Raw genomic sequence first — 19,365 nt, 5'->3', positions numbered from 1 at the left:
TAATCAAGCTTGTGTGCTTAGTTTCTATCCTCAAGGTATGTTATTAGAGCAAATCTTATCAAACATGGGTTGTGCATCTTGTTAAATGACTACTCAAGCATTTCAAATTCAAAAACATTTGGTGAGAGTTGTCACAGAGTACCAAATAATATATATTCAACATTCTTTGTGCTATAGAGCTAGGATGTGTGGCAGCTTCTCCCAAACAGCTACCAAGCTGTTTACTATAGTAACATCATATTCAGAATATAGGACAGAAGCAATCAGCAGCTGACCAAGGTTTCGCACATCCACTTCATCTGTTTCAAAATTATTAGACGGTGCGGCTACTCTCACCATCCGCTGCCAAGGATGTATTTCAGACCAATGGTTGTATAAGAGCAGAGAGGCGCACACAATGAAGTCAATGATTATAAGAGAGTCCAAAAGGAGTTTCAGATCTTCAGTTCTTATTTAAAAAAGTGTTCTTTATTTTCATGTACAGCGGCACAGCCAACGCGTTTCATTCCCATTCGTGCCTTGGGAATTTCATCAGGGCTACTTGTTAATGTATCTTTGCAGCCCTGATGAAATTCCCAAGTTTGAGTATAGTTGCGCCCCTAGATGTACAAGTGTAGAATTGCGTTCCACTGGGTGTCTGCAAGAGCTCTGTGACATGATGCATGGAAAAAAGATATGCTTAGTGGGCATAAGCGGATGAGCAACGCCTGAAAAATACAAGGAGTGATGAGAAACTGACTGAGGATCAAGATGAAATGGGGGATATGCTTGCTGGGTTAAAAGAAGGTCCAAACAATAGGCAACCTTACACCAATAAATGTAAAATTGGTTGTTGTACAGAAGGAAATAATCTGGTAATGATGAATTATCCAGAGAATAGTGAATAACAAGAGGCAGCAGTAACTCTTGAAATGTGAAGGAGAAACATTACAGTGCGAATGAGTGAGGATTGTGGAGGGATAATACAAAAATACCTGTGTGTACATGCTAACATGATTGCTGCTTTATGTTACAAAATTCAATAAAGGTTATTTAAAAAAAAAATAGTTTTCATACAAGAATCTGCTTGCTGCCTAAAATACATTTGGTTCACTTATAATCATACCAGAAGTATGCTTTCACCTGACACGACCTTCCGGGACACCCCTGCCACTGATATTCAAACATACACTCCCGTGCGCACATACACACATGCACAAACACACAAGTTGTGTTGAAACTTGCCATGGGACACGATGGGTGAAAGTTGCCCTGGCTCTTACTCAGTAATCTCCCCAGGGCCCACTCTTCCAGTCTCCGGATTCCCAGACTAAGGGCCTCCTGATTGCGTCATACGGTTCACCGGAAGGAACAAGCGGAAGTTACCATAATTGACAGCTTCAGTAGGGTCCTTTTAAGGTCCACAAGCTTCTGCACAATCCCAAACTAGCATAGGGCTGGAGACAGGTTCTCCTTCTCTACCCTACCTTTTGATAAAGCTTCAGGGCTTTTTACTGACAAGACAGGCATTAGCTGGCATGTTGCAGTGCCTGAGACTAGTGCAGCATGTCAGCTTTGTATTATGCCAACCAGCACCCTCACAGATGCAGAACACTTATGGAGCTTGTGGGGCCCTCTCTTATGTTGACATGATATTGCAGCTATTACATCAAAACAAAAGATAGATGAGATTATTTGCTTTCATGTAAAAGTTGTGCCATCACCTCGAGCAGGTATTTATAGAGGGAGTTGCAGAGCAGGCAAATGTTAACAGGGTAGCACCCTACTGCCCCTATGGGCATTCCGCTAATGCAGGTACAAATCCTGTCTAGAATCCTCAACAGAAATAGGAAATTTGCAGGTCTCCGAAAAATAGGACAGCAGCTCTGAAAGTCAAACAGACTGCAGCAGCATGAGTCACATTGGGTACATGCCCAAATGATCTCATGACACATCGTGCCAAGCCCTTCCCCTTGCTCCCCATATTAAAGATAGCCTGCCTAATCTAACCTAAAAGGTCCTACACCAGAATATGCCAAACTATTTGGGAAAAATATTTCACGGTTTCAAGCAGTGACAACTTTTTTCTCAGCAAATGCCGATTTTTCCAGAAATTCTGAGGACCAGAGACCACCAAACACTGAAGGCATCAATTCCAGGATCGATCTGATGATCTTACGTATAGCTATCTCGACAGGATAAGAAAAAAGTGAATTTATATATTTTCCTTGTGACCTACACTCACAATATCTGCTTAATGCTCTACCACAAAATGGCTTTCTACCTATGCTTTCTTGTTTTAATCAAATAAATATTATCTAGTGAAGAAGCTAAATTTGTACTGTCTTTAAGACATACCTTAAGGTTATTGATTCTCAACTCTGCTTAAATGTCTTCCCTGTTTCAGACATCGACCACCTTAAGCATGGACTGCACATCATCAAGATCTGGTTATCAAGTGTCTACATGAAGTGCTACCCGACCAAGACAGAATACTGTCATTTGTAAAGAACAGCAAACAAGAAACAGTACAATCCTGGCTCAATGACATGCTTGACAACTTCATAGCCCAACTTTCACGGAATGCCAAGTCGCTTGTATTTACTCTGGACATGAACCTTATCCTCAAGGGACACACTGCCAAAAAAAGATGACCTTCTACCAGCTCTCTCTTCTATAGAATGTGAATCAGTTTTTTTTTCAGATAGTAACGCTGAAGCCCTCGAAATCTCACATCTGGATGATGGTAATGCCCTTCTCCATGGCCTCCCAGATTTTACACTGGCACTCCAAACAGGCATCCCATGCACTGCAGCACATCTCATATGATCATATTACCCCCAATCCTGATAGAACTCCATTGGCTCCTATTTCTGTCCTGCACCATATTCAAAACCAGCTTCATCATTTACAAAGCCATCATCACCAGCACCCCGTTTATCATGCAGACAAGCTTAACATCTCCAAAGGTTCTCAGCAAACTTGCAGCCAGGACATCATCAAACTGCAGACTAAAAATATTAACAATGATAGAACAAGTAAGAGGCCTTTTCCATTAATGCACTCAGGATCTGGAACAACACCCTATATCCATATGGACCAACCCAAAGCTGCTCCAATTTAGGGAAGAGTTAAATACACAACTCTTCAAAGAACACCACAGCACAATACATTGACAGTCCACAAACCAGCTAGCTCTCCTTTTACTGTTGGCATAATTCTTGTCTTTGACCGTGTACAGCATTTCACTGCCTTTTAGCTCGTTTGCGCTATAGAAATGCCACATACATGCATACATATTGCTCTTGTTGTTAATAGGACAAAGACATGTAATAGGAAACACATTTCCCAAAAATATACCCTGGGGTTTCTATGATATTTATATGATACACAAATTGCAATGTTACCCTTGTCGTACCAGGGTGACTGTACTTTAACCTGACATGCAGTAAACCTATTTCTCAATTCATGGGCCTATTGCATTGTGCACATTATTTACTAAAGAAATGTTGTTGAACCCCAATACCAATGTTGGAATCAAATATGATATTCTATGCAATGGTAATGCTTTATACCTTGGGAGACTAAATTAATTTATTCTGATGTGTGAAGGCAATCATCTGGTACACAATTTGTAAACATCAACTTTATTTGTTGTGATGTCATATTGGTAAATAGATTGCAGACTCTTGCTAAATCCAACATCCTAATTGGGTACATCCACTAATCTCACAGACTGTAGTTGCAAACCTAAGTGATCATAGTAGCTTTTGTTATGGTTCCGGCTGCTATGCAGCGCTCTTACATGTCAATGGCCTGACTCCTGCCCTAAAAATGCCAAAACACATATGCTCAGAGTTAGGTGGCAGATACATAGATGCCTGAAATGTGTAGGTCCACTGAAAATTCCAAACTATGGGCAATTGTATGAACAAAATACTCAGGGGCATATTTCTAAGGAGCTAGCATCACCGCAGCATATTTTCTTTTACGAAGAGAAGGCACAATAAGTGCTCCTCACTGCTCCATATTTACAAACTGACTCATAGGGCCCAATGCATCAGTTTGTAGAGGCCTGCATCAATTATACCTGCATCATGTATAATATATGCAGGGTAGGCTTTCCCCTATTAAAAGCCACGTAGAACTGATGAAGTGAAATGACTACCTTTTCACTGCGTCACTCTACGACAGTAGCGGCCCGTGGAGGGGTTTCCGTGGGGCGGTGAGGCGGGGTGGGGGAGGGGCAGGGTTGGGGGTAGTAAACACCGGAATATGGATGAACGGAGGTAAGTAAACAATTATATAAATAAAACAAATTTTGTTGTGCAAAATGCGATGCAGCACGTGCAATGAATTCATTTTAATTATTTAATTGTTTACTTACCTCCGTTCATCCATATTCCGGTACTTACTACCCCCCACCCTGCCCCTGCCTCGCCGCCCCACGGAACTCCCTCCACGGGCCGCTACTGCTCTACGAGTTGACTGCGTAAAAATCCCTGCGCCTTCTCAAACCAGGTGTAAGGATTGATGCAGGACTTTTAACATGGGACTCCCCCATCACCTTCCCAACCCTAAGGGAGGAACACCATCTGGTTTGCATCTCGCAACTGGGTATCCTACGCCAAGTGCTGTGCACCTGCCCCTTAGAGGGGTGGGTCCCGCCCTTCTATCCTCTGTGTTCTGACGCATTATTGAAGATACATCAGTCTTACGACCAACTCCAGCAATGCATCACTTTAGCGCCAAAAGATGCATCAGAATTTCTAACATATCCATGAATGCTTGCACCATGGCGAACTTTATTGCAAAAAAAGTGCATCCATGGCGTAGTTTGGGCATTTGCAGCAGGTGCAAGAAATTTGATGCAATGGTGTTGATGCGTCAGTTCTTGTAAATATGCACCTTAGTCTGGCCAAGGAACAGACCCACTGCTCCCCGCTCACGCTCATTTGTTCCGTTCTGTTTATGCAGTAAATGAAGCGTGTTAAAAGTAATTACGGGTGTAAACTTGTTTCATATAATTAATATCTCTTAAATAAAAAAAATACACAGATAACCGATGGAGAGGCACTGCTTGAATTATAGATAAGCAGTTACTTGCACTGATGTATTGTTTCTTGTCATTAATGGTCCGGAAGTCCAAGAAGCATCCCGGAAGTTCAAGAAGCATCCCCCTAGAACACACTGCTACCGACTAGGATGCGCTCGGTGGCACGCGCCCCACCACCGACAACACAAAGGGCGTCAGGGCACAGTGGCACGTCAATAAACACAGCTCTTTGGGCTCTCCAGTGACAATGCTATTCAGTTCGCATTTAAACAACTGTAGAGTTCAAAGGCACCTTTTTTAGTTCATGTTATAGCGAACTTGTTTTAACCGTAAACACAACGCTTCCATTCTGGCTGTCTCAATTCGTAAGTCTGAGTTCCCGCTACCATTCTCGGCGAACAACTGAAGCAAATTCAGGAAGCACACAGTAGCTGCACACACAGAAAACCACTTAACGGTGCATTTCCACGCTATTGTAACACACAATACCAGCACAACAATACAGCGGAAAGGCATACGAAGGAAAAGTTAAAATATTGAAACTGCAGAAAAGAACCCACCTAAAAGAATATTCAAATGTTTATGCCCATTCATTGTACAAGACGCCGAACTCACCTGAAAGAGTGAGCCCCTTGAGTTTTTTCTCCACTGAATAATTCAGTCCCGGCGCTGTGTTTGAACGGGTCCATTCATTCCCGCAGACCTTGCACAGAATAAGTGAGAACACATGTGCAAGGTTCATGTTTCCAAATGGTTTAGCATGTGGACACACCCAAGCTGTTTTCATAAGAGCGGCCACGTCTGAAGGAAAATATAATTTAGGCGCACAGTAAGTTATACTTACTTCTCGTGGCCAGGGCAAAAAGTGCCTGTCGCTTCTACTTAGATCATCGAATTCTTCCAAAATACATATTCGTGTGTCAGCAAAGCACCAATTAAACAAAGTACAGGTTCACGGCTTTAACACCAGCCTGCACTCAATAATGTCACACCAATCACAGCCATTGCAGGACCGGTCATTGTTATTAACACCATTGTTGTTTACCAAACCGTTCCTTAAAACAGCGCTTAATCCCCAGACAGGCACATGTCGTTTTGTTCAGACTCCATGCTATTATCGCACAAACTGTTATCAATATGTCAACATTAAAGGTCTTTGCTTTTTCTGATTTTCACAAAGAATATGAAGTTCATGTGTGTGCATTAGGGTCTTACAAGCTGTTTTTCTTTATGAAGTGAATACGTGTGAATGCAACATTTTTGCAATTTAGCCACATACGCTAAATTTTATTAGTGTTATTTTTGGAAACTACGGAATTATTTTTGGAAAACCAATATTTTTGTCGGAGAAGTAGAAGGTTAGTAAGTCTAAAGTGTCGTAAAGCCCTGGCCTTATATATGCATTCCTGGGAGTATTTTTGGCAGAGTGGGTAGCTGCAAGAGCCTATTCCTTCAGATGTTTTGTCTTTACCGTTTCTGTGGTTTGCTTCCAGATGTTTCAGCGTGTTTTTTTTAGCAGTAAGAACTTCTTGCTGTTTTATACAGCAGCACCAGCCCACCTCACATTTTTGTAAATTTAGACTACAACGTGCGAGGAGCCTGACAGCAAATTGGGAGAGTCCGAGAGTCATATGAAGCCCAGCATCTACTGGATACAACTGTATCAACCCCTCGTTTCTGCTGTGTGAAACAGCAGCGGCCAAAAGTATAGAGTAGCAGAAGTGCCTTTACATGAACTACCCTCTCCAGTTACGTCACAGGAAATATCATCATCTGACATTTGACCTAATTATGTCACCGGAAGTGATACAACTTCAACTTTGACCTACACTACATAATTTACACCAGTAAAATCGGCATAACGTTCGCATGTAAAAATTTGAAATGTCTTAAATCAGTGAAATGGACACCCCTGAGTCTGATATTATATCTCTACCTTTCCAGCCTTTCCTGTAGAGCATCCTTTCCTTTCTCCTTTTCTTGTAACCTCCCGAAACTCTCAATTTCTCACCTTCGCTCTCTCATCTAAATAGAACCGCCCCCCCCCGGCCAGGTAGGTTGTTCAGCACGCCATTTTGTCAACTGCCTTTATCCAATCAGTTCTCTGTTTAGTCCTTTCACCTCCTGCAACCAGCTGAGCCCTTCCCTCTGTCACATGCTCGCCGTCATGGTATGCAGGCACCAATCCATGCCAACTCAAGCCCTCGAGGCCTCACTAGCATACTTAGTCCAACCATGGGTACATTTGCCACCGTATGGTTTGTTTCGAGGACATCTGGTATGAGCCTAAAATGCTTTATTTTAGGGTTGGGCCAGGATGGCTGTAGTATGACTGTGCTAGAATGTAATATTTCAGTGCACACTAACTGATAATCTAACCCCCTCACAAAGGCCAGTGCGTTTTATGTGACAGCAGAATGCCGAGGCTAGTTAAAACTGGTTTCTCAAAGGGAGGTAGTCTCTTAGGAATGAAATCCCTGCCTTAAAGCACTCCTTTGCACCCCTCCTGTAGGTACCACTAAAAGGGCCCCTTTGCTAGCTCTCGGTTCAGGTCTAAAGCTGAAGAGCCACTCCTTGGCATAGGATATGGCCAGCCGTGTGAGGCAAACACTGAGGGGCAGATTTACAAGCCCTTGCGCCACTTTTGCGCCACTTTTAACATGGGAAAAGTGACGCAAAAGTGGCGCAAAGGGATTGTAAATCTGCCCCTGGAAGCCTAAGCTTCAAGGTGCTCTATGAGCACCATCATAGGTATCGCTATCTCAGTGAGCTCCTTGGCACACTGGTAACTGACAGGCCGTGGGATGGGGCTTGAAGGTGTCAATAAAGGTGGATCGCTCCCTGTCAGGGGCCGGGGCACTATAGCATCCAATTCATTTTCATGGTAGAAACTACAGACAGACTTACTACCACCTCAATGGATGTAAAATAGTCTCGCGCAATTTAGTCCTAGGCAATGAGGACACAGAACCACTGGAGTAGGATAGCGCTTCCTTTGCTACAGAGCATTCGCTTCAGGTGAAGCACCTGAGAAGAGGAGGGATAATATAATAGTGTAAAGTGTCCAAAAACTCAAAACATGTTTTGGAGCCCCAAAGGCTCAAAGAAATGACACTCCTAAACAGTATCAGACCACGACTCGGAACAGATCGAGTTACTTACCGTTCACAGAGCTTTTTTTTTTAACTATGACACTTTGAGAGAAGTCAGACCAGTAGTCTAAGTGGGGGAACGCACTGGGTTTTCTAATGCCTAGCCCAGATCAGGCTCAGGGGAGAACGATAATGTAAGTTCCTTAACATTCACAAACTAACCAAGAGTAAATACCCAAACAGGATGCATTAGACCCCATTCATGAGGAGCTAATTGCGGAAAAGAAAGCTACCTATTGGTTCTGAAGTGTACATGGAACTTAGACGATGTTTTGCAGACCCACTACTGTTGCAACTTGTCAGTGGGGAAATCTGTGAATCGATCGGAGAACTCAGGAGTGAATGGAAACACCTACCAATGTCGAATGAGGGCTAGAAGGTTAACTGTTAATTTATGACTCACAGGCTTTTAGACTGGGCGACCATTCTTCCAAAGACTTGATTCCGTCATGGAAAGATACACACTAGGGGTCAAGATGTAGACTATGCGGGTACCATACGGAAACGTTGTGTCACCTACTGTGTACGTGCGAGTCAATAAAAGACGAGAGAAGAACTTTGTTGAAACCAGTCCTAAATGCCTTTCAGATCCACACCTGCAGGCAGGCTGTTATCAGCTGGATGGGAGCGGGTTCGAACATTTTAATATGTCGCGGGGTAAAATTTATGAAAATAGTAGAGACTTTGTTTTTAAAAGCCGAAACAACCTAAAAATGGGGTCTGGAAAATAATGTTTTACTTTTTAAGAATTGGAAAATATATTTTAAGAAAATTAATTTTATCCTTTTTCTACTAAATTGAAATTTGTATATGTATACTTTATGGTTGTGATAAACCAAATAAAGTTAATTTTTGACTGACTGACTGACTCACAAGCCCACTGTTGTCTTCTAAAGCCATCATAGGCCCAAAAAGATACTGAGTCTAGACAGAGCAGCAGTTCTACTGTAAAATGCTACAGTATGGTTTAAATAAAGGCAGCATGGTACACTCAAGTCATGTGTGAGTTTGAGGGTTACAAATATGAAGAAAGACCTCTCACTATTCACAACTACAACACTAGAGATGGTGTATAGGTGCTTAGGGCTATGAGCAGTGTGCTGGCACATTACAAAAAGTCACCTGGATGGCCCAGACAGGTGACATGAAGACACCTACAAGGGCACACCTGGTATTGAGTAGTTACACTAACATTGAGAGATTCACATTGAATTACAGGAATGCAATTTAGTGATAGAAATTTAAGTCCAGATACCCACCATGATGTCAAAGTGAGGCCTCTCCATCTGTTTACTTAGACAGCATACACTCTACGCCTAGCACCTTGGCGGAGGCCTACATGTGTATGGACAAATACCTCCAAATGAGAGATGATCCGCTTTACACCACTCACAACTCATGAAACACTCCCTTCTTTGACGACATCATTTTTCTTACACCCTTTCCTTCAGTATCCCTATTTGCTTCTTCTGCAATTGTCTTTATTGGCGATGATTGCCTCCACTGCCCTCCTTTTCTTGCTCATCCCATCTAATTTATCACTCACTTCTCACTAGCAATTAGAATCCCTTTAGTCCTTTCATATGATGCCCCTCTCAACAGTAAATCTTTCATCTCTGCTAGTTCTCTTGCCTGTTCCTTCCACTCATGTGTCCCTTTTCTCACCCCATGCTGCCTCCTCTTCTCTTTCCACATGCAGCCCTTACTTCTTCTCTACTCCACCTTTCTTTCTCCAAAACTACCCCAGCATTTACAGACATCCCTTCTCAGACTCTGACCTGTGACAGAAGCCCTGCCGTATATTTCCCTCTCATCGCCAATAGCCACTGGTCTGCACCACCTCATCTTCTGCAGACCCTCCTTAACTACCTCCTCTTGCGTCTTCTATTTATTTTATTTATTTTATTTTTTAAACTTGTAGGGCGCAAACAGCTACCCAAAAAGGGTTTCCCGGTGCCTAGAACACAGCACAGAAGATGGAAAGCGTTCACTGAGGTCGTTCAAGATTATTGATCGAACAACCAGGTTTTTATTTCTTTTCTGAACCTGGAGTAACTCCCCTCCTTGCGTATATGGGGTGGAATTGCGTTCCAGACGGATGGACCCTGGTGGGCAAAGGATCTCCCTCCCATCCTGGAGAGCTTGAATCTGGGCACACAGAATTTTTCTGCTGATTGTGACCGTAGGTTTCTTTTGGGAATGTAGGGATGAACTAATGCCTGAAGGTATTTAGGTGCTGTGCCTGCTTTGATTTTGAACATATAGTTCAGGGTCTTGAATCTGATGCGGTTTTCCACCCTAAGCCAGTGTAGTTCACGCAAGTAGGGGGAAACGCAGGTGGTTTTTGGTATGTTACATAGAAGTTGGGCAGCCGAGTTTTGTACAAGCTGTAACCTCTTTATAACTGCTTTGGTTTGCACCTAGGTACAGGATGTTCCCGTAGTCAAGCCGAGATGTAACTAGGGCATTGACTACTGTTTTCTGCATGGAGATGGGCAGCATCCATAGGATCTTTCTGAGCCACTTTAGGATGGTGAAACAGAGGCCTACCACCTTGCTGACCTGTTGTTTCATGGACAGAGAACTGTCCAAAATTACCCCCAAATTCCTTGCATGGTGACTGGTGTTGGGAGATTTCCCATCTGGGAAGGCCAGTGTGAAGCAATCCAAAGATCTGGCTGCTTACCCAGAAGGAGAATCTCCGTCTTGTCTCCATTTAATTTTAACTGGTGGTGGTCATCCAGCTGAAGATGTTCAGGAGACCTTGTTTGAGGAGGGACGGAGATAATGGATGGGATTATGACAACTAGAAGATAATCTGTGAATCATCTGCGTACGTCATAAGGGTAAGTCCTGATTTCTCCACTAGATCCGCCAGGGGGTCTAAGATAAAGGTTGAAGAAAAGCGGGCTGAGGATAGAGCCCTGCGGCACTCCATGGGGGGAGTTGAAAGGTCCAGAGCACGCAACGGATGATGCTATTTGGAAAGTCCGTTGGTCCAAGAAGGATCTAATCCATTGCAAGGCATCACCACGGATCCCGTTTTTTTCTAACGTGGTGAGCAGCCTTTTGTGCGACACAGTGTCAAAGGCTGGCATTTTCCAACTGATCGCATCACTTCTTTCAGCTTCCCCTCACTATTCCTCACACCTTCTGCAGCTTTGCATGCTACAAATATACTTTATCGCTGCAGCCCCTTTTTTTCTCCCCTCACTCATTGAAGCCCTCCATTTTCTGTCACTCAGATCTTCTGCATTCCAACCTTCTACTTCCCATCTCACTTTTTGCTGTTCTTCTTCTCCTCTCTGTTCCTCTCAACTCTGAACTGCAGCCACTTCTGCCCTCTCTCATCTTTGTTCATTCATCTGCAGCTCTATTGTTTATTTGCTCATCTAGCCAAGTACCTCTCTTCTAACGCTACGCCTTCTCACCTTTTGCAGACGTTCCTTCTCTTTCTCCTAAAGCCTTTCTTTTTCTGTCACCTATTGCCCTCTGCAGTCCTCCATTTTCATTTCGCTCACAGGCTACAGCCCACTGTTCCTCCCCCCTCACTTCTTACAAAACTACAATTTCTTACCATCTCATGTCCTTTAGCTCTCTCCTACTTTCACCTGTCGCCACTCCTGCTCTCACCTGTGTCCAGCAAATGTTCCCTGTTCAACTACTCCACCAAATGAATACGAGAGTGTGTGCAGCAGGGGGATGGCTGTGGGGTGCTTGAAAGTGCATTGTATAACACATTATGTACATTTCAAACATCTGCATTAATATACAGGGTTTAGTCTGACTGGGGTGCCTGAAAAGTTTTATTTAGAAAATTGTACAGCGCAGAATTAAAAACACAGATTTTAAAATCATGGTTGTGTGTCCAGTTGCTGATGCTGGTGTGATCTCCATTCGGCTGTTGGAATTCCCAGACCAATCCAGGCTTCAAGTCAGTGCTATAGCCCACACCAAGACCTCCTGACTCCTCTTCCCAGCCATACTCTATTCCTCCACACCATGTTTGAATTAATCAGCAAACAATTGCAATAATGAATTTTGAGGGCCAGCTAGCATCCTGTCTGGGAAATCTAGGCTGTCTTGCAGCCTCGATTTCCATTGATTTAAACCTGTGTGTGTTCTGAAAGAACAGGTCACAAAAGAGAGGTCAGGGGAGTTTCTAAAGGAATGCAACAGTTTCAGCAGCTGCGGTCCTTGGAGACCTATAATTGACTTTCAGGTTATAACATGTCATGGTGCTGAAGAAAACTTTGAAGTGACACATCAACCCCACACCAGCTACCATGGCACCACACCCATGACCCCAAGCAAGAACAGGCAAGACCAACCTAGCAATCAGATTCTCAATATCCTTTTGCCTAGGAAAACTACTTAAACAACTGTGAGAACATAGACTCTTTGTGAACTGCTATTCACCACTACTCTACAATGCTCAACTCTACACCACTTCACTCTATGCTACGCCACTCTGTTATTCCACTCTACACCACTATAATCTACGCAAAAAAAAATATATATATATATATATATATATATATATATATATATATATATATATATATATATATATATATATATTACCTACTGGCGGTCGCCAGTAGGTAGTTATAGTTAGGATTTTTTTCAATGCAAAATCTCAAAATTCTATTTGGAATAACTTTGGCACCGGTTGACGAATCTGCCTGAAAACGTCCTCAAATTTGCCTCGCGGAGCTCCGGTCCTTCCTTGAAAGTTTGGGGGGGTCCCAAAACGTGTTTTCCCCATGTTAATTTCCATAGGGCGGTCGAACTCACTTTTAGCCAGAACGGTTGAATGGATTTGCACCAAAACTTGGCAAAATTGTAGGGACTGGTAGCCCGATGTGCCTTTGCTATGTCTCAAGATATGTGCTCCAGTGGTTTTTGATTAATTTAGGTTAAAAAAAATATATGTATCTATGGCAGCGCCCCGGTACGCGCACCGGGGAGCGCTCCGGGTGCGCCACGCGACTTGCGCACAGAAAGCTGATTGTCTCTCGGGTGTCTGTAAACATTCGAAACAGTCCGGAGCGGCCGCCATCTTGTGTCTCGGTAAAATCGAGACATAAGAGGTGGAAAAATCAAAGGGGGAAATGACCATAAGGGGGCAGGGATAGACCCCCCCTGACCCCCTAGGTTTGATGTGAGGGCCATAAAAGGGCCCACTGGGGCAAAAAAGTTTTTTTTTTTTTTTTATTTGCCCCGGGGGGAGCGCCCGGTACGCGCACCGGGGAGCGGACTGGGGAGCGTCCCATGGAGAAAAATGAATAATAGAGTTTTTAAAAAATGTAGCCTTTTTTTAGAAATTGGAGGTAGTTCTAAAAAGAACTGTTTTTTTCTTCTTTTTGTTGTTTTATATTTTTTTATTGTTTTTTGAACATTTTAAACTTTTTTGGGGTTTTCTGAACACTTTTATATTTTTTTTGTATTTTTCATGGGGAGAAACGAAAAAACAGGGAATTGAAAATGGTTCAACTGGAGCAAAAAAAAAAAGAAAAGAAATAATTAGGGTTTATTGGGGCATTTGTGGTTGTCCCCAGCAAGGACGATGAGCTTTACGCTCTGTTCTCCGTAGGAGATGGTCTTCCCACAATATTTACAGATAATTCGGAAATCTGCAAATACTGGCTGAATGCAAGGCATCGTCTCACTTTCCTCTGGTGCCGACGGAGTGGGTTGCTTTCTTTTTGAGGTGGTGTTTGTGGATTGGGGAGGGTTACTGTCCAGTTCCCTCATCTCTGCAGCAGAATAGTTTATTGGATGCTTGCGCTGCATGTAGCGAATCATCTTGTTGTTTCCAAATGAATATTTTTTATTAGGGTTCCCCCTAGGAAGTTCCATGCCACAGATTAGGCAAGTCACCTTGGCTGCCTTTACTTTTTTCTTCTCCTGTGGAATCGAAAAAAACTCCCATATAATGTGTGGTCTTGGCTGGTATGGGGTATTTTGTTCTTCAAGCCATCTTCTCCTCCCCTCTTCCTCCTCCTCTTCCTCTTCCTCCTCTTGTTGACCACCAATGATATCTTGTGGTGGTCCTCTTGATGGCTGTGGTGGTGGTGGTGGTGCAGATGCACCAGCTCCTGCTGCTACTGAAGCCATTATAAAGATCAAAAAGGTACAGAGAGGTACAAACAGGTCTTCCTAAGTCAAAGGACGAAGTCAGAATAAGGAAAAAAGGTGTGGTCTTTCATCCTTTTGAAAAAAAAATTTATTGAACCAATGAAAAGTGTTATTTTCAGGTCACATGACCAGGGGCTTCATCATTATGAAACCAAAACTGTTATGAACCAATGAAAGTATTATTTTCAGGTCACATGACCCGACGCGCTTACGCTACGCTCCCAGGAGCGCGTCGCGTAAGCGCTTCAGACGCCTACGTTGCGTGATCGTATTCGCTCGAGTGCTTCCGGGTGCGCTTACGCGACACGTCACGATCATGTTTTCGTTCGCGATATTGGCGCTTACGGGGCACTCCCCGGTGCGCGCCCCGGGGCGCTTCATATAATTACGCTTTCCGGGGCGCTCACCGGGAGCGCACCAAGGCAAATTTTTTTTTTAAAAAACAATATACAAAAAAACATTTGGCAAAATTGTAGGGACTGGTAGCCCAATGTGCCTAGATGTCTATGTCTCAAGATATATGCTCAAGTGGTTTTTACGAAAATTAACTTTGAAAAAATATATATTGGGCTACATTGGGCTATATATATGTTAGAGCCCAAATGTAGCCCAATGTAGCCCAAAGATGGCCACCAGAGACAAAAAAAACAAATGTAGCCCAAATATCAGCCAGATGTAGCCCAAATATAGCCCAATGACAGAATGTCCCAGAGTGTTCTAAAGAACAACTAGAGCTCTAACAGTCTTACTTATAAACTGAGACTTATAGTTAGGTATTAGCATTTAAAAAACTTTTGAAATTTACTGAAAAAACCATAGGTTTCACACCAGTTATAGTTAGGAATTATCATTTAAAAAACCTATTAAATTCACTGAAAAAACCATAGGTTTCACACCAGTTATAGTTAGCTGGAAATTTTACTGACATAAAACCATTGAAATTCCCACGTTATAGTTAGTTGGACTCACTATAACTTGCGCGTGCAATGCACTGCTGATGATGTCACATATTACATCACTCATGACATGGTCAGTGACATCACTCATGACATCACTGATGACACCATCCATATAAATAAAATTTCCAGCTAACTATAACTGGTGTGAAACCTATGTTTTTTTCAGTGAATTTAATAGGTTTTCTAAATGCTAATTCCTAACTATAACTGGTGTGAAACCTATGGTTTTTTCAGTGAATATATATATATATATATATATATATATATATATATATATATATATATATATATATATATCACATCAAATCTATTCACAGTAGGTAGTTATAGTTAGGATCCAGTTTCCATAGGAAATCCACAACATTCTATTTGGAATAACTTTGGCGCTGGTGGACGAATCTTCGCGAAATTCTCTAAGAAAATGGCCTGCTCCGCTCCTTCTCCAAAAGTTTGGGAGTGATTCGTCAAGTGGGGGCTGAGAAAAAAGGGGTCCCAAAACGTGTTTTCCCCATGCAATTTTCCATAGGATCTTTAGCCAGGGCTACAGCCCGAACGTCTGAACGGAATTACACCAAATGTGGCAAAAAGATAGAGTTCAGTTAGCAGATTGTGCTTTTTGTTAAATGGTGTAAATCCGTTCAGTAGTTCCTGAGAAAATTAAAAGTAAAATCATAGTGATATCTAGAGACAAAGTACCGGACTCTGTACTGTACTCTGTACCTTCCCGAGCACGAGCTGCATGGTCATTGGCTGTCAACTGTCTGTCAACACTCCAAACCAGGAAGTACAAGAAAGCAGTGAAACAAACGTGCAAAACACGTGAAGGGGGCAGGGTAGAAACACCCTGACCCCCTTTTCTTTCAAAAAATCGTGGGGTACGATGTACCGTACTCTGTACCTTCCTGAGCACATACTGGAAGTTCCTGGTGGGCTAGTTGTCCCCCAGGGACCTCCAGTATGCAAGGGGAATTAGTTCCTCCTCTGCAAACGTGCCAGGGGGCTGCGTTGCAGAGAGGTGTAAAAAGGGGCGTGGCCGCATTACACCTCTCTGCAATGCAGCCCCCTGGCGCACACAGGACGTTCCTGGTGGGCTAGTTGGCCCCCAGGGACACCCAGTATACAAGGGGAATTAGTTCCCCCTCTGCAAACGCGACAGGGGGCTGAGTTGCAGAGAGGTGTAAAAAGGGGTGTGGCCTCATTGCACCTCTCTGCAATGCAGCCCGCTGGTGCATACTGGAGGTTCCTGGTGAGCTAGTTGGCCACCAGGGACCCCCAATATTGAAGCAGAATTAGTTCCCCCTCTCCAAACGCGCCAGGGGGCTGCGCTGCAGAGAGGTGTAAAAAGGGGCGTGGCCTCATTACACCTCTCTGCAAGACAGCCCCCTGGTGCATACTGGAGGTTCCTGGTGGGCTAGTTGGCCCCCAGGCACCCCCAGTAAGCAAGGGGAATTAGTTCCCCCTCTGCAAACGCGCCAGAGGTGTAATGAGGCCATGCCCCTTTTTTACACCTCTCTGCAACGCAGCCCCCTGGCGCATACTGGATGTTCCTGGTGGGCTAGTTGGCCCCCAGGGATCCCCAGTATGCAAGAGAACCTAATCCCCCAACTTAGAATATGCTACAGGGTGCGTTTGTGCAGTGGGGAAGGTAGGGGGCGAGGCTTGAGGTGATGTGAGTGCAAACATGCCCTGTGGCGCGTTTTAAGTTGGGGAATTAATTCCTCTTCAATCCAGAGGTCCCCTAGGGGGCAACTAGTCCAACAGGTATCTTCAGTAAATGCCACTGAGCTGTGTTGCAGAGTGTTGTAAAAAGGGGGCATGTCCTCTGAACACCCCTCTGCAACACAGCTGCCTGGCGCATACTGGATGTACCTGGTGGGCTAGTTGGCTCACAGGGGACCTCAGGATTGAAGAGGAAATAATTCTCTAATCTAAAACACGCCACAGGGCTTGTTTGCACACATATTACCTCAGGCCCCGCCCCCTTCCTTCACTATTGAGCAAAATATTCCAGTAAAATCAGCCGACCTACGAATTCCGATTTACTCACCTGTTATCACAAGAAACGTCAGTGCTGCATCTTTGAGCGCACTACTGAGCCTGAAAAGTAATTCTTTTGGAATTACTGAATAGGTTGTTCTAACTGGTATTGGTATTTCCATTTTTTTGAAAATTTTAGGTTCTATTTTTGAATGTGGGTATCAAAGGTTATATTAGGGTTAGAGGAGTTCTGCCACTCTTTCACAAGGATGATGTCATTTGAGATGTCATCAGTGATGTCATGAGTGATGTCACTGACCATGCCATGAGTGATGTAATATGTGACTCCATCAGCAGTGCATTGCGGGCGCGCAAGATATAGTTAACTGAACTAACTATAACGGGGGAATTTCAACGGTTTTGTTTGAGTGAAATGCCCAGCTAACTATAACATGTGTGAAACCTATGGTTTTTTCAGTGAATTTGCAAGGTTTTTTAAATGCTAATTCCTAACTATAACATGGTTGAAACCTATGGTTTTTTCAGTGAATTTCAAAGGTTTTTTAAATGCTAATTCATATATATATATATATTTTTTGACGAACCAGCTGGAAAGTGACACGACTTCCGTGAAGGAGCTGCGGCGCCGAACTTTGGTGAGTTTTTGCCTCCAACACGTGTTTGTATGACTGCTAATAACTAAGCTCTAAGCCTCTATTCCGAGGAGCGAAAAAACGGTGCATGATAGCCTTCTCCCTCCCTTGTTTCCAACAACCAGTTCAAGTGCAACTGAGGGGGCAATTAAAATCACGCCGAACGACGCCGAAATAGAAGGCGATATGTCTAGCGTAATGGAGCGGGAGGAAATTGCCACGGGGATGTTTAAACCAAACTCCGGAGGGCGGCCCAAACAAACTACAACTAATCAAACTACAGCGACTTTGGCCAGTAACCTGACAATACTCTTTTAAGCACTGGAAAAAGCCCACGAGAGGGAGTTAAGAAAGTGGTGGGAGGCCACCTCTTTACAAGGTTATGTAGACTGTGACCGAATACCAAGGGGCCTTAGAATCTACACAGTACTGGCTTATGAAAACCCGGACCCTCAACTACTCAAAGACTGGGCTGTGTATACTGCTGAATCAGCGAAGGGCATGGTGAAAATGCTAATTCACTATGCTTGGAGTGACAGGAAGAAAGCTCTCGCTGAAATTGAAAGACTAGAGGATTTAATCGGAAAAGAGCAGGATACTGAAAACGCAGCTGACTTAAAAACCACAATGCTCAAAAGATTGAAGCACTATGAACAAACGATCAGACGGAGAAAACAAAGTAAATTTGATCGAGATGAACAGGATTATGCAACAGGGCGCATACTGACTTTCGCACGAAAATATGACAGCGCGGAAAAAACTAAACAAAGCTGGCGCAATTGAGATCGAGGGTCAGGAAACATCTGAGTCATAAGTAGAGCTATCTCAAGATGAACGACCAACTGGAGAAGCTGGCTCCAGTGGACAGAATGTGGAGACTGAGACAGACCCCCCGTTTTTTCGGGAATACAAACTTATCAGGGAAAGTCGTCAAAGAACAACACAACAGACGCATACCCCGGTACAGCAAAAATCGAAAAACCAAAAAGGAGGAAAACAAGGCGGGGCAAGAAAGGCGGCAGAAGAAGTGCCAACACAGAGAGAAACCAGGAGTCAACGGAACAAAGCCAAAAACAAACATTAAATAAAAAATCGGCACAAACCGTGGTCAATCTCTTTAATAGAACATTAACCCAAGAAGAACAGAAAGTCTTGGAACTAGGTCCCACCTTTTGTCCAACCACAGGATATGACTACGCCAATGTTCGCATAGACTTATTCAAGTTCATACGGAAATAAAAATTTCAAAAGATTTTTCTGATTAATCCTAAGGATGAGACATTAACATCTTATTCCGCTACTAATGATGAGGAATTTACGGAGACACAATCTACAGTAAATACTTTTCGAGCACTGTCAACTATGCAAGCACTGGAAAGTCTGGGCGCAGGAGAATCAACAGTACCCAGCACTCAGCAATATCTAGAACAGGCAGGCATTAGACAAGT

Source organism: Lissotriton vulgaris, chromosome 2_1 (genome assembly GCF_964263255.1).
Source record: "Lissotriton vulgaris chromosome 2_1, aLisVul1.2, whole genome shotgun sequence".
In the NCBI taxonomy this organism is placed as follows: domain Eukaryota; kingdom Metazoa; phylum Chordata; class Amphibia; order Caudata; family Salamandridae; genus Lissotriton; species Lissotriton vulgaris.
The sequence above is the reverse complement of the archived record's forward strand: the minus strand, read 5'-3'. Positions refer to the sequence as shown.